This window comes from Alligator mississippiensis, chromosome 2 (assembly GCF_030867095.1).
Source record: "Alligator mississippiensis isolate rAllMis1 chromosome 2, rAllMis1, whole genome shotgun sequence".
NCBI lineage: Eukaryota > Metazoa > Chordata > Crocodylia > Alligatoridae > Alligator > Alligator mississippiensis.
The window spans coordinates 235,028,375-235,041,774 of record NC_081825.1 but is presented as its reverse complement, the minus strand read 5'-3'; the positions used below and the strand labels follow the sequence as shown (position 1 = coordinate 235,041,774).

At 47.6% G+C, this 13,400-nt stretch overlaps 1 protein-coding gene and 1 long non-coding RNA gene across 5 annotated transcripts in view; one reads left to right on the top strand and one right to left on the bottom strand.

Moving 5' to 3' along the window:
* RGS6 (regulator of G protein signaling 6) overlaps positions 1-2,574 on the bottom strand; it is a 600,794-nt gene extending 598,220 nt beyond the window's left edge. For 3 of the 4 annotated variants that reach the window (XM_059722918.1, XM_059722920.1, XM_059722921.1), the window contains exon 1: positions 2,440-2,574. The gene's annotated coding sequence lies outside the window, so the exon portion shown is untranslated. Of the gene's footprint in view, positions 1-959; positions 1,157-2,439 lie in introns of those variants that run through there. The other variant, XM_059722919.1, reaches the window with a different exon arrangement.
* Positions 1,233-8,264, top strand: LOC109280450 (uncharacterized). Its single transcript, XR_002086771.2, has 3 exons — positions 1,233-1,572; positions 1,963-2,095; positions 6,831-8,264. It is a non-coding gene; the product is annotated as an uncharacterized LOC109280450 (long non-coding RNA).
* The last annotated feature ends 5,136 nt before the right edge of the window (positions 8,265-13,400 follow it).

The window sequence follows — 13,400 nt, the reverse complement described above, 5'->3', positions numbered from 1 at the left end:
AAAACTATTTAAGTTCCATCAGGCTTGCAAATGTTAAGGGGGAAAATGGGAACGTTTTCCATTAATTATTCTAATAGGACACAAGAAAAAGACAGCGAGCCATCCAAAAAAGTCAATATTGGCAGAGTCTATATAGTTTCTTTAGCATTTTGTGTAAACGTTCAAGCAATGAGATCTATTATTCTGTGCCTGCAGTGATATGCCCCTAAGTAAATGAGTATCTGTCAAACATCTGACCTCTTACAGGATTTTTAGAGGTCATGCATCAAATGTGTTTAAAATAAAATGGGGAAGAAAATATTATACTTCATAATTAAACTGCAAAAGATTGCTACTTCTTCTGACTTCCAGGCTTAATCTACCTCTAGTATTCACCAAGCAAACAAACAAACAATCAAACAAAACAGTTGAGGGAAGGGAAAGAGCCAGATCCTTCCTTTAAAAAGTTAGAAGTTAAGAAAACCTACACACTCATGATTTCTAATTCACTTTGTACGCTTTTAAAACTCCCAAAGCTCTAAATTACTCATTACATTTTTTGAAGTTTTAATCAACTCCCACAAACCACACTACTTTTCTGAAGCACCAAGGATCTCCAAGCACTACAAACAATATACATCCCAACAAAACTGAAATGCAGCCAGCTTTCTGAGGGAGGCAAAAAGCAACTACTGCGCAGCAATCCCAATAGCACAGGGAGTTTGATAGTACAATTTTAGTTACAAGAGAGAGATTTCCACACCTCGCCTCATCAGCACTCACTAGCAGCTGGGGATATAAGTAAAGATCAACCAAAAAGCAGTTTTCCTGGATCGTATAATCTGTAGCTTCATGGAAACATTATGCTGCTCTGTCATATAGAGTTTTTAATTAGGGCACGCTGCCATCAATCATTCTGTGAGCCAGTCCCTGTGAATCCTGACTTTTCCAGTACTCCTGGTTTGTGAAGAGTCATTTACCTATTGAAACGATGACTGCAATGAGCTGGATGGACTCCTCCGAATAAGGATTTACAAAACTAGATCCCATACATACACAGTACGCTCTCTGAGGCGGTGACTTTCGCTGCTATCCCTGTACAGCACACGGCATATAGTAGCGCATTGTTACCCTTAATAAATCCTCTATTTCCCCCAGAGAGAACGTTTTGCGTGCGGCTCCTACGGCTCTGCAACCTAGTCCTCCGTTTATGACGTCACAACAGGTTACTAAGGAGATGTTTTTAGTGCCACAAAAGACTGTGACTTGGGCTGGGGAATAGGTGGCAGCTTAACTCTTAAAAGATCTTGTCGTCCTACCAATGGACTTTGTAACATCGCCGCGATGTGCCGCCTAAGCAAGGCTGTTTCCAAGGAGAATACCGCTCCAAAGTTTTCCCGGGAGGTATCAGAGCTTGGAAATGCCGCCCTTGCTTAGTAAATATCTGGTGTCCCAGTTCAAAGACTTCTGCCCCCCAAAAGCGGGGCTCCAACCCTGCGTGTGGTCGGGCAACTCGTCCCTTTCGAACAGGAGGTATTTTTTTGTTCAACGTCCCGTTAATGCCACCCCGGCAAGGACTGCTTAGGGACACCGGTACGTAATATAAACCTCATCACTTACACAGCGCAGTGAAGAGCAGCAACTCGCTTTGCAAGAGCTGGCATTTCTCAAACCCCGCAGCACGCCTCGGAGCCGGCTGCCTGGGTGGTGGGGAAGGGCTAGGCACTACGCATGGGGACATGCAAGAGGGCAAACTCCACATTTTCCTCCCTGCTGTGCAGCCTTTAGGCTCCCACTGGAGCTGGAGGATTATTCCCTGTCGCACTACAAGGGAGACAAACTTTAGCTGTGCTGCCCCGCGGGGAATCACCCCGGGCATCTCCCAGTGTAGCCCTGAGACTCCCCCTTCCAGCCCCGCAAGAGGAAACCGCACCAGGAAGCGGCCACAGAAAGCCTCCGCCCAACTTTCCCTCTTTTCCAAAGGATCCGGCCGGAGCGGCCACCTCCCAAGCCCCCCGGGCACGCACGCGCCTTCGGGAAGACTCGGGTGCAGATCGCCTGCAGGAAAACTTCTCCCGGTACCCACACCAGCAGCTCGTCCTCTGGGCGGGGGCAGGTAAGTGCCTGCCCGCCCCGGGACCAGCCATGCCCGGCCGCAGCAGTCTGCCCCCCCCTCCCGCCCGCAAGCCTCCCCTCGGCCCCGCTTGTCCCGGGCGTGTCACTGCCCCACGGAAGATGTGCACGGGGTGCAGGACATGTCCCTTTACTACTGCCATTTGACAGGGCAGAACAGAGACTGCTGCCTGCGAGCGACCGCTGATCAGCTCCCAGCTTACCGCCCTGAGAAAGGCAGGCAAAGCTACACAGCAGGTGAACCACACACACACACACACACACACACAAACCACCCCTACACACACACCTCCGCTCCCAGGAGGGGTTGCTTAGCGATCCCTGTACCTGCCCCTCAGCAGCGATGTCTTCCCATCCTATTGCACAGGAATCAGATCGCTTCTCCTTGAGAGCAAGCCCTCCTCCAAGCTGCCTGCGCGCCCGGGGGCGGGGGGCCGTGCGCGCGTTCACACATCCACACACCGAGATGCCGCCCTGCGCCTCAATGAAACCCACAGCGCGCAGAGCTGCACTTCCACAGCGCGGCCCCCAAGGGCGCAGCTCGCAGCTCCGGCAGCCCCGCTCCTGCGCTCGCCCTCCCCTCCCGCACACGCACACTCCTTCCCTATACACACACACACACGCCTTCCCTATACACAGAACACACACGCGCCTTTCCGTACACACAGGAAGAACGCGCGCGCGCACCTTTTCTATACACAGCCAACACAAACCTTCCCTATACACAGCCAGAATACACACACACACACCCCTTTCCCTGTATACAGGAAGAACACACACACACACCTTCCCTATACACAACCAGCACACACACACACAGAACCAGAACACCCCCCTTTCCTTATACACAAGCAGAACACACACACACACACACCCCTTCCCTATACACAGGCAGAATACGCACTCCCCCCCGCCCCTTTTCCTGCATACAGGAAGAACACAAACACACCTTCCCTATACACAGCCAGCACACACACACACACACACACACACACACAGAGCCAGAACACCCCCCTCCCACACACACACCACTTCCCCTATACACAGGCAGGATACACACACACTCCTCCCCTATACGCCACCCAAACATGCACCCACGGGGGGGGCAGTCCCAGCCCCCTGGCCCCGCCGCGGCCGTGCGAGCAGAGCGACCCGCGGAGTCCGCCCTCACCTCCCGAGAAAGGCGAGAGCAGAGCCTCTACATTCAAAACCTCATCTGCCCATTAGGGCCCAGAGAAAGCGGTGCTCAGCCATCTCCAATTTCCCGTAGCAACCAAAGAATTTCTCCCTTTGGGGTGTTTTTGTTTGTTTGTTTGCTTGCTTGCTGTTTGTTTTAAATCTCTCCTCGGAGACAGGGAAGAGCCTGGTTCATGGTAAAACAGGAGTGTGGGGGGGGGGGGGAGATGAATGAGAGACTTGCAGTTTCCGGAGGACTTTTCCCCCCTCTTTGGGAATGGCTTGTCCTCTCACTGTCCCTCTGGCTGCGGATGGCACTGGGGCTTTGGGGTGCACACAGAGGAGATGGAAACAGAAAAGCCCCGGGTAGGATATGCCCTCCCTCTCTTTTTCATCCCCCTCTCGCCAATGTCTCTCTCTCTGCACATACACTCACTCCAGCGGCTCCATGCTCAGGGGGGAGACAGCCCCCAGCTGCGGGAGCCCTGTGCTACAGCTGCAGGCAGAAGGGGCCCGTGCAGCCTCCTGCCAGGCAGTGGGGACCAGAAAGGACCGGGACCTCCGCTCAACTGGCAGCCATCAGCCCCGTTGCACACAATCCCTGCTTGCAACTCTTCAGCATGGTGTCCCCGGGAAGTGGGTGGGCTGGAATAAGTTTTGGAAAGAGGAGAGTCAAAGTATCTTTCTACACCCCTGGCCCCTGAACACTACGTTTGCTTTCCCCCCACCCCTCCCCTAGCCTTTTCCATCGTGATTTTCCAAGAATAAAGGAGGATGCAGCATTTAGCTTAGTTCACAAGCTTTGAAGACATTATGCCACTTCCTCCCTTCTATCCCTAGCAGGTTCATAAATAGAGAGAGATGCTCAAGGTGACTGGTTAGTCCTGAAAGGACAACTGCAAAGCCAAAAAAAAAAAAAAGCCCTGGTGTAGTTAAATTTTCACCAGGTGTCCCAGCTCCTTCTGAATTACTATTAACAGATGGTCAAGAACTTGACCCCATTGATAGTGGAGCCTCTTACAGAGGGACAGAATAAGTGGAGAAACTCTTGGACAGCCCCTTGTGTGAATGTGTCTGACAAACAGAACAGCACTTTTTGGAAAGCTGCAGTCTTTGCAAATGTCCAGACGGGGCAGATGGAATCCGCACATTGAGTGATGGTATCAGACAGTGGCTCATAGATTTGGAAGCTGACATCTGATGCCATATAAAAGAGAGCGAGAGCTCCTGGAAGCTAGGCTGCCTCAGTTACAGGCAGCGCCGGAGCAACAAAGTTTGGCACAAGAGGCAAAGCCCGCAGCAGCAGCCCGCTCTCGCCCTATGCACAAATCCGGGGGGCACCCCCCCATGCTTGCCCAAGAGTGAACTCAGTGGCGGGAGCCGCCCTTCTCCCATCCCTGCGCCCCCCCCAAACGAGTCACCACCCACAGCTCCATCCCACACCCACCCCGTCTGGGCAGAGCCTATTGGCGCCCCTTCACTTGGCATCCGGGGTAGTCACCCTACCTGCCCGCCCTTGCTACGGCACTGGTCACAGGCACAGAGTCATAGAGATGAAGGGCTGGAAGGAACCTCCAGAGGTCATCTAGGGCTAGTCCAGCCCCCTTCCCGAGTCAGGAAGGATCATCCTCATCCTTACAGGAATAAAGGAAGTTCTGTCAGAATCTCTCCAAGTCTCAGCTTGTCCCTACAATACGACATGTTAGTGGAGGGTTGTTTTCAGTAGAAATGGAAAATAAGACCAGAACATGTTGGCTGAGATGCCACTCCACCCCCCAAAAAACCACTTTAAAAAATACATTTTCCTTATAAGATGCAGATGGCATTATCATTTGTCTTCCTATATTCTTTATTAGTAGCTATACCCGGCATGGTAAAGAAAGGTACAACTCTTGTCAGGAATATAAAGAGACTTTCATTCAGGCTGCTAGACACTGATCCTGTAGCTCTCACAATTTGTGCTGATTAGTGTCTCCACATAGAGTCTCCCTTAATCCTGCCCTCAATACCACTATTTTTGGGGGACTGAAATTCTATGCAGATGACTTGAGGTTTGTAGCTGCTAAATTCTGTGCAACTCTATGTTATGTCACTCGCACATGGTAGTGAATCATGATTTGCTTGATACATGATGCTCCAGGCAATAGTAGCTATACAAAACTTGACAGCTGCAGGTAGGTGCTGGATTTCCTAGAGCAGGGGTTGTCAACCGGGGGTACACGTACCTCTGGGGGTACTTGGGAAAGCCCTAGAGGGTACACATGGGCAGGCAGGGATGGAGCACTGCCACCGACCACCCTGCACCGCCACCTCCTAGGAGCAGGGGCAGGGCAGGGCAAGGGCAGCAGCAACCCTCTGTGGGCTGCACAGCCACTGCCTGGCTGGCTGGAGACAGGTGGGGGAAGTTTGTACGCGGCGGTGGCTGCCGCCACCCACCACCCTGCACTGCCACCACTCCACATCCAGCTACAACACCAACCCCTTCACCCCCCCACTCTGCATCCAGCTGTGCGCCACCAACCCCCCCACACACTTCACATCTGGCTGCTGGGGGTACATTTATTAAAAAAAGGTTGAAAACCCCTGTCCTAGAGGGGTATCATTGTGGTAAGTCACACAGGCCTTGCATTACGCCCCTCAGCTCTGCTGCTATCTACCCAATGCTGTGTTTGAATAGTATACTCAAGTAGGAAGAGCAAGAAGAAAAACAGAGAGGCTGCCAGCAAGGCAAGCACTGCAGAAGCTACCAGTTGTTGCCATTGCAGAGTGAAGTCTGAGCTCTGGTAACTCAAATGCTGACTTGTTGAATGGTGCTGTGTGGAACCATCCAAAATGGATTAAGACGAGAGATACATTAAGGATGCTAACAGACATGACAGTTTGTCACGCAATCAGTCACTGAAAGTGCTCTACAGTCATGCACTGACTGAAGTGCATGGCTGCAGAGCGTTTTAAAAATGCCTGATTGTGCAACAGTCTGCGCACTCCAAAGCGGAGCATCTTCATTAACACCTGTCAGCACTTGCCAAGAGTAAGGCTGAGCAGGGCTGATGCAGTCCAGCCTTGGCTCCCAATGCTGTCTTCAGAATGGGAAGGGGAGAAGGGAGGGGAGTGAGATCAGTCTGGGGTTTGCCCAGCCATGGTGGGGTTGGTTGGATTGGAGCCCCCTACCCTGAAGTGGTGGACCTTCCTCCACTGCCTTCCCCTACTCACATCCTGAGACAGCATGGGAGCTTGAAGAGGGGGAAAGGGCTAGAAGACAGATGCTGCAGACACACAGCCTCTCTCCCTGGATTTGCTCCAAAGTAGAGCTCAATCACCCACCTTCCCAATCAAACAGCAAATGTCTGTTGGGTCTAGAGGGTCATTCGAACTCATGGCACTTTCTGTGAAGTGCTGTGAGTTAAACCCGGGAGCTACATGTCTGCCAGCACCTTAAGAGACCACCACCATGTCTTTTTTAAAATGCAATACCACCTTGTACCAGAAGTATTACTCCTTCTCATACCATCAGTCCTACTGATATGCTTTATTTTTTACAGGTATTCAAAACAGTCAATGGCATTCAATGAGCTCAGCAGAGCATCGCTGAACCAGACTACAGTGTCATATTTTACAGATTTCAGCTGCTCAGTTGTATGGCTTAATGACCAACAGAACCACTTGTCCAACTGAAAGCTACAGAATACAAAGGTGTTGCAATTATTTTCAGTAGTCTATTGTTTTTGAAAAAAAATTCTTGTAACTACTGCCTGTAGGATTTAAAACAATTTTTAAGTACCTGCCCAGGAAGAGTAGCTACCCCTTAAGTATTTTAAAATGGTGTTTGCCATATACATATATTTCAAATTCATATAGTTTTGTCACTTATATTCCTTGGTGTACCTTACTACGTGTGTGTTTTTATAAAAGGACCATAAACTCCTGAGGAATGCCTGAGGAATATAAGAGGGGTGGGGGGGAAACCTAATTAAATACATACATTAACACCAAAATCCTTTCATCATGTACTATGTACATTTTATCAGAGGTGAGGCAAAATTAGCTTCCAATCATTACCGATATCTGAAAGAGCTACCAGAGGCTACCAGAGTCTCAATGCTACAAAGTCCCTGCAAATACTCTCAAGTAAAATTAAGAATAAGTTAAAGGCAAGACAAAGATTTTGATCTATCAGCACGTCTGTAACATTGCTTATGCATGCCATGCCTCAGTTCAATTTCTGCTGACCTACCTAATTCACACCTTTAACTCTTCTTGTTTTGGACCATTTGACTCCTCCTCCTGTGGTCTCCCCAAGACACAGATTTCAGTATTTACAGAACATACCAGTACATCCTCTAGCACCTTGATATGCATTATTTAGTACAAATTCATTTCAGAATCTTGGTCAAAACTGATTTGGGAGGTGCGGAAAGAAGAGAGGAGGCTAAGCTCTGCACTCACAACCAATGCAAACTAGTACACTTCAGTCCTGCCCTTTTCATTTCATTCATTTACCTATCACAAGCCTCCCTCTAGTTAATGCTGGAGTTTTCTTCTCTGTAGCTGCTCCATCTAGAACACCTTTTCAGTATCTGCCTACTCAATTCAGAAGATCTCACTTGAAGCCTTTTTCCTGCATTCCTTCTCAGTTGTTTTCCTTATTTGATAGCTTCCACAATACCCTTTTATACATTGCAACAATTACTTAAACTATTTGGGGATTCAGCCTGTCTTAATGTTATGCACATTAAATCTGAATTGTATTGTTTCCATCTTTTTTCTCCCCCTTCCTTTTTGTTTGTTCTCACATATTAGAACAAAGAAGTTGTAATTTGTGCTTCCAAAACTTTTTATAAAAGAGTGTACTTGAAATGTTTCCATTTATATTGGGTTTGGATTTAAACTACTTGTCAACATCCATTAAATAAAGCCAAAACATGTTAAGCATTCCTAAGAGAGGCTTCTTAGTTCTATTTTTAGCACTTAAACAGTGGCGTACCAAGGGTGTCCAGCACCTAGGGGCCAGTGCTTACATTTGTGCCCCCTCAGCAGCTGATTGCAGACCTGGGGGGGTGAGGACCAGAAACCGGAAGCACTGCTGCCGCCGCTTCCAGTTTCATGGCCAGCCAGTGCCGTCCCCCTCCACCCCACCACAGCCCCTACCATCTCCCCCCGCCATTGGTATGCCACTGCACTTAAATACATATTTTTGTCAGGTTTTTGTCAGAAAAATAGTTAACACTAGCAGTTAAATGAAGCAGGAGCATTATCCCAGGACATTATTCTAATGTGTGTCACATCAAGGACTGAATATTTTGGTCCTTGTACCACCTCAGGCTTTGAAAACCTCATTTTTTGTCTTCATTCTTCCACCCCTCCTAAAAGAGTATAGAGACAGCACTTAAAGAGAAACTATCAGCTCAAATTTAGACCAAAATGTAGGTTCTATATAGATATCTTTTACAAATCTATGATCAATAGAAACAGTTTTATATATTTCTTAGAATTCCAGTGCAGACAGATTTTAAATGAATTCCTTGACAGCATTTCCAACACAGATACCAGACTGCAGAGGTGTGCTAGCACATAAGAACCAGAAAATGAAGTTGATTACAAATGTTAAAGTAACCAGTCTTTTCTCATTTCGATCTGTCTCCCAATGGAATAGCTAGATCATATAGAATCACAGAAATTAAGGGCTGGAAGAGACCTTGAAATATCATAGAGTCCAACCCCCCCTGCTCTAGGCAGGAATACTGCTGAAATCAAATTATCTGTCCAGTCTCTAGTCCAGATTCTGGTCACCCTTACCATAAAGAAGTTCTTCCTTACATCCAACCTGAAACCATCCTCTAACAGTTTATGGCCATTGCTCCTTGTCTTCCCCTGGGGTGCCCTAGTGAACAATTTTTCTCCCAGCTCCCTATATTCACCCCTTACATACTTACAGATGCCCACCAAGTCCCCCTTCAGTCTTCTCTTCCACAGACTGAACAGTCTTCATAAGATTTGTCCTTCAGGCCTTTAATCATTTGTGTCATCCTTCTCTGGACCCTTTCAAGATTCTCCACATCTTTTTTGAAATGCGGTGCCCAGAACTGGACACAGTACTCCAGTTGGGATGTCACCAGTGCTGAGTAGGGAGGAAGTATCACTTCCTTAGCCCTGCTCATGATGCATCAGCTAATGCATCCCACTATGCTGTTAGCTCTGTGGACTACAGCATCGCACTGGCAGCTCACGTTCATCTTGTGATCAACCATAACCACAAGGTCCCTTTCAGCCATCGTGCTGCCCAGGACATCTCCTTCTAACCTATATTCATGTCACTGTTTACTTCTCCCCAGATGAAGCACTCCGCATTTATTCTCATTGAACTGCATCTGGTTCTCCTCTGCCTACCCTTCCGGCTTATCCAGGTCCACTTTGATCTGCATCCTATCCCCTAGCATGACCACTTTTCCCTATAACTTAGTATCATCTAAAGACTTGGCCAGCATGCTTTCCAAATCCTCATCTAAATCATTGATAAGATGTTGAACAGCACAGGACCAAGAACCAAACCCTGTGGGACACCGCTGGCCACCTCCCTCCAAGACAATACAGACCCATCCACTAACATTTTCTGGGTTTGACCCCTTAACCAGTTCCCAAACCACCTGACCATGGACTCTGCCAGCCCCCAATCCCCTAGTTATTTTATAAGAGTGCCATGGGAGACCATATTGAAGGACTTTTTAAATTCCAAGTACATGACATCAATCTTGTCTCCCACACCTAAGTGGTTTGTTACTTGACCAAAGAAGGATATGCAGTTGGTCAGGCATGATCTTCCTACAACAAAATCATGTTGGCTATCCTCAGCATCATGCCTTCTGCCAGTCTCTCACAAACGGACTTCTTGATAATTTTTTCCAAAATTGTATCCAGTATCGAGGTCAACTGATCAGCTTATAGTTTCCTGGATCCTCCCTCCTCCCCTTCTTAAAGATTTGCACCACCTCAGCTCTTTTCCAGTTTTCTGGGACCTCTCCCAAGCACCATAAGTCTTCAAATACCTTCACCAATGGTCCCGTAATGATTCTAGCCAATTCCTTCAGCACTCTTGGGTGTAGTCCATTTGTTTCTGCCGACTTGAAGACAATCAGCTGCTCTAAGTGCCTCCTCACCAGTTCGATGATGAATGCATTTACAGATTTTAGGAATATAACCATTTAAATCAATGGTATCATTTTCACTGGCCTAAAGTTAAGCACATATATAAGAATTTGCAGGATCAAGGCAATACGGCTGAATATCCTGTTGTACATAGTACGGTCTGAAAAATAAGCTATATCAAAGGATCTTTGCAGTTCAATGCCCTGTGTGGCTAGGTTTTGCTGTCCCCATCTTTAGTATAGTAACTTCTGAGTTTTTAAAGCCAAAAGGGGTGAATATGAAAATTTAACCCAGTGGTGCCCAAATATCTGGCCCCATGGGCCACAAGAGTGGCACAGGGTAAATATATGGGCCAGATCCCAAGCAGGGTCAGCATGTGTGATCAGTCTGTGGGTGAGATCCCATGTGCCAGCCCAACCACACACACTGGATGTGGCAGTGTGAGAGCCCAACTCTTTGTACCCAGATCTGGCCATGTGCTCAAATACGCCTGCATGGTGGCCTGATCCTGCGCGCCAGATCTGGCTGCGGAGCAATCTCACACAGGGACAGGGCCATATTCTGCTGCCCATTGGTTTGGAAATTTGGCAGTAGGGGAGTGGCAATTAACACTAATGCTGTTTTCTTACTGCCAAATTTCTGGACTTGTGAGGAACCCCATGTGCTAGATGACATGGCTCCATGGGCCATAATGTTGAGCACCACTATCTAATCTGATCTCTTTTATAGCACAGGTCAAAAGAACTTCATCCAGTGATTCCTGCATTGATAAAAATAAACAAAACATGTATTTTAGAAAATCATTCCGTCTTTGTTCACAGACATCAAATGAGGGAAAAGTGGCCTTATCCGTAGGTAAACTATTCCAATGTCTTATTTATGCTCAGTGCTTAAAATGTGTACCTTACCTCAGTCTTGAATTTCCCTAGTTTCAGCTTGTACCTGCTTGACTTTTTTATTGTCTGTTTATGCTAAACAACACTCTAGTATCAGGTATCTTCTCCCATGGACAGGTACATAAAAGGACATAATCAAGTCACCTTTTGACCTTCTCTTCATAAAACTATATAAAGTTCCATAAATCTTTCATTGTAAGATACGTTTTCTAGGCTGAAAATAATTTTTATATCTCTCTTGCAAAACCCTCTTTCAGTCTATCAGATCCCTACATGTAATCCACATTCCTGGTTTATACATCCAAGAACTATATTAGCACATTTTGGCCACAGCTCAAACCTGGAAGTGTCACAGCTTCCTAAGGGAGTCATTACCTGGGATTCAGGTTTTCCATTTGCTGTGGAAAAATGCAGATTTCTTCTGTCACAGGAGAAAAATATGGATTTTTCTCCTTTAAAGCAGAAAAACCCTGGTAAGAGCAGGTTTCCCCTTGCAGGTTGGCAAAGTTCTAGCCTGCAAGGGGCTGCTTGGGGCTGGAAGGAGCAGGATGCAGGGGGCGCCACATGCAAGTGCATGCACGTACATTCATGTAGCAATCAGGCAGCGGTGGAGAGCAGCTCTCACAGCTCCCTCTAAGTAAGCCCCCCTCTATTGGGGCCGGGGGGGAAGGCACAGGTGGTACGAATGGAAGGACAGGGAGGCACATGCTCCCTCCCCCAGATTTCTGCACCTGAAGTGGGATGTGAGAGTGAAGCCAAGCCAGACCAGCTACGGGCAGGACTTGGTGCAGGAAGGAGCACCGCACTGCTGTGGTCACCACGGTGAGGCACAGTAGTGGCGTGGAGTTGTGCCTCCTGCTGTTGCCAGGTGGGCAGGGGGTGCCTCACATTGTCAGCTATGGTGGCATGGCACTCCCTTCCCGCTCTGGGTCCTGGCCCCTAGGCCATGGAGGCAGTTTCTGCCCGGACCTGGTCTGGCCCAGCTGCAGCCCCATGCCCCAATGTGAGCATAGAAATCTGGGAGGGTAAATGCCCTGCTGCCTCCCATGCATAGCCTGTGCCCTCTCTGCCCTCCTGCCACATCACCTGTGACCACTCTCCCCTCCCCCACCCTCTTCCTCATAACTGGGGGGCAGAGGGCTGTGGGTCAGGAGTGAGAGGCAGCAGCATGGGTAGGGACAGTGCACCGGCATATCAGGGCTGCTCAGTGCCACAAAGCAGCAGGGGGACAGCTGCAGCTGGATCCGTGTCCTGGTGAGCAAAGGGGCAGGGGGAACTCTGATTTTCCGTGATAAAACCAAAATCAAATGCCAAAATGCATAGACATTTAGAATGTATTTTATTATAAAGATTGAGGCACTGGTAGGCTTCCAAATTGCTTTAAAATTGTAAATATATAAAAAAAAATTGTGTTCAACTGATACCTATATATATAGTCGTGTTTTGTTTTAATTTCAGAAAAATGCCAATTTCGGGGGGGGAGTTTTAAATCAGAGAATTTGGGATTTTTAAATAGAGAAAAGATACATGTAAAGACAAACACAGACAGAATATACAAACTCAGTGGCCAGTCACTTTCTCCTTACAAGAGGAATCCTATAGATTTGTGGTACAAAGGTGCTGAAGATGGGTTCAGAATCTGGTTGTTTGATGGTACACTCTTTGGGGATAGAACAAAGTCTTCCTTCCACTTTGTACAGTACCTTGTACAACAGGAGCCCAAAACATGACCAGAGACTCTAATTGTTACCCTTGTGTAGATATTAAATAATTATCAGGAGGAAGAATATTGCATCGCTGTCTCTCAAAGGGACTCTGGAACTTCTGTGAACATGTTAAGACATAAGAACTGCACCTCCTCATTAAAGTGCATGACAAAGCAGAGAAGCTTTCAGAGTTGTTCAAGGCAACTTCTGTTTTTTCATATAATGTTTAATTTAACAGTAACCTAATTTTACAGCAGATTTCAGTGTCTTAGCTTTCCTTATGCATCCCAATGGTAAACTTCATCTCCTGTGTCTTAACCTACATCATCAGAGCGACAGAACAATAGGCTCTGTAGAAATGGCTAAA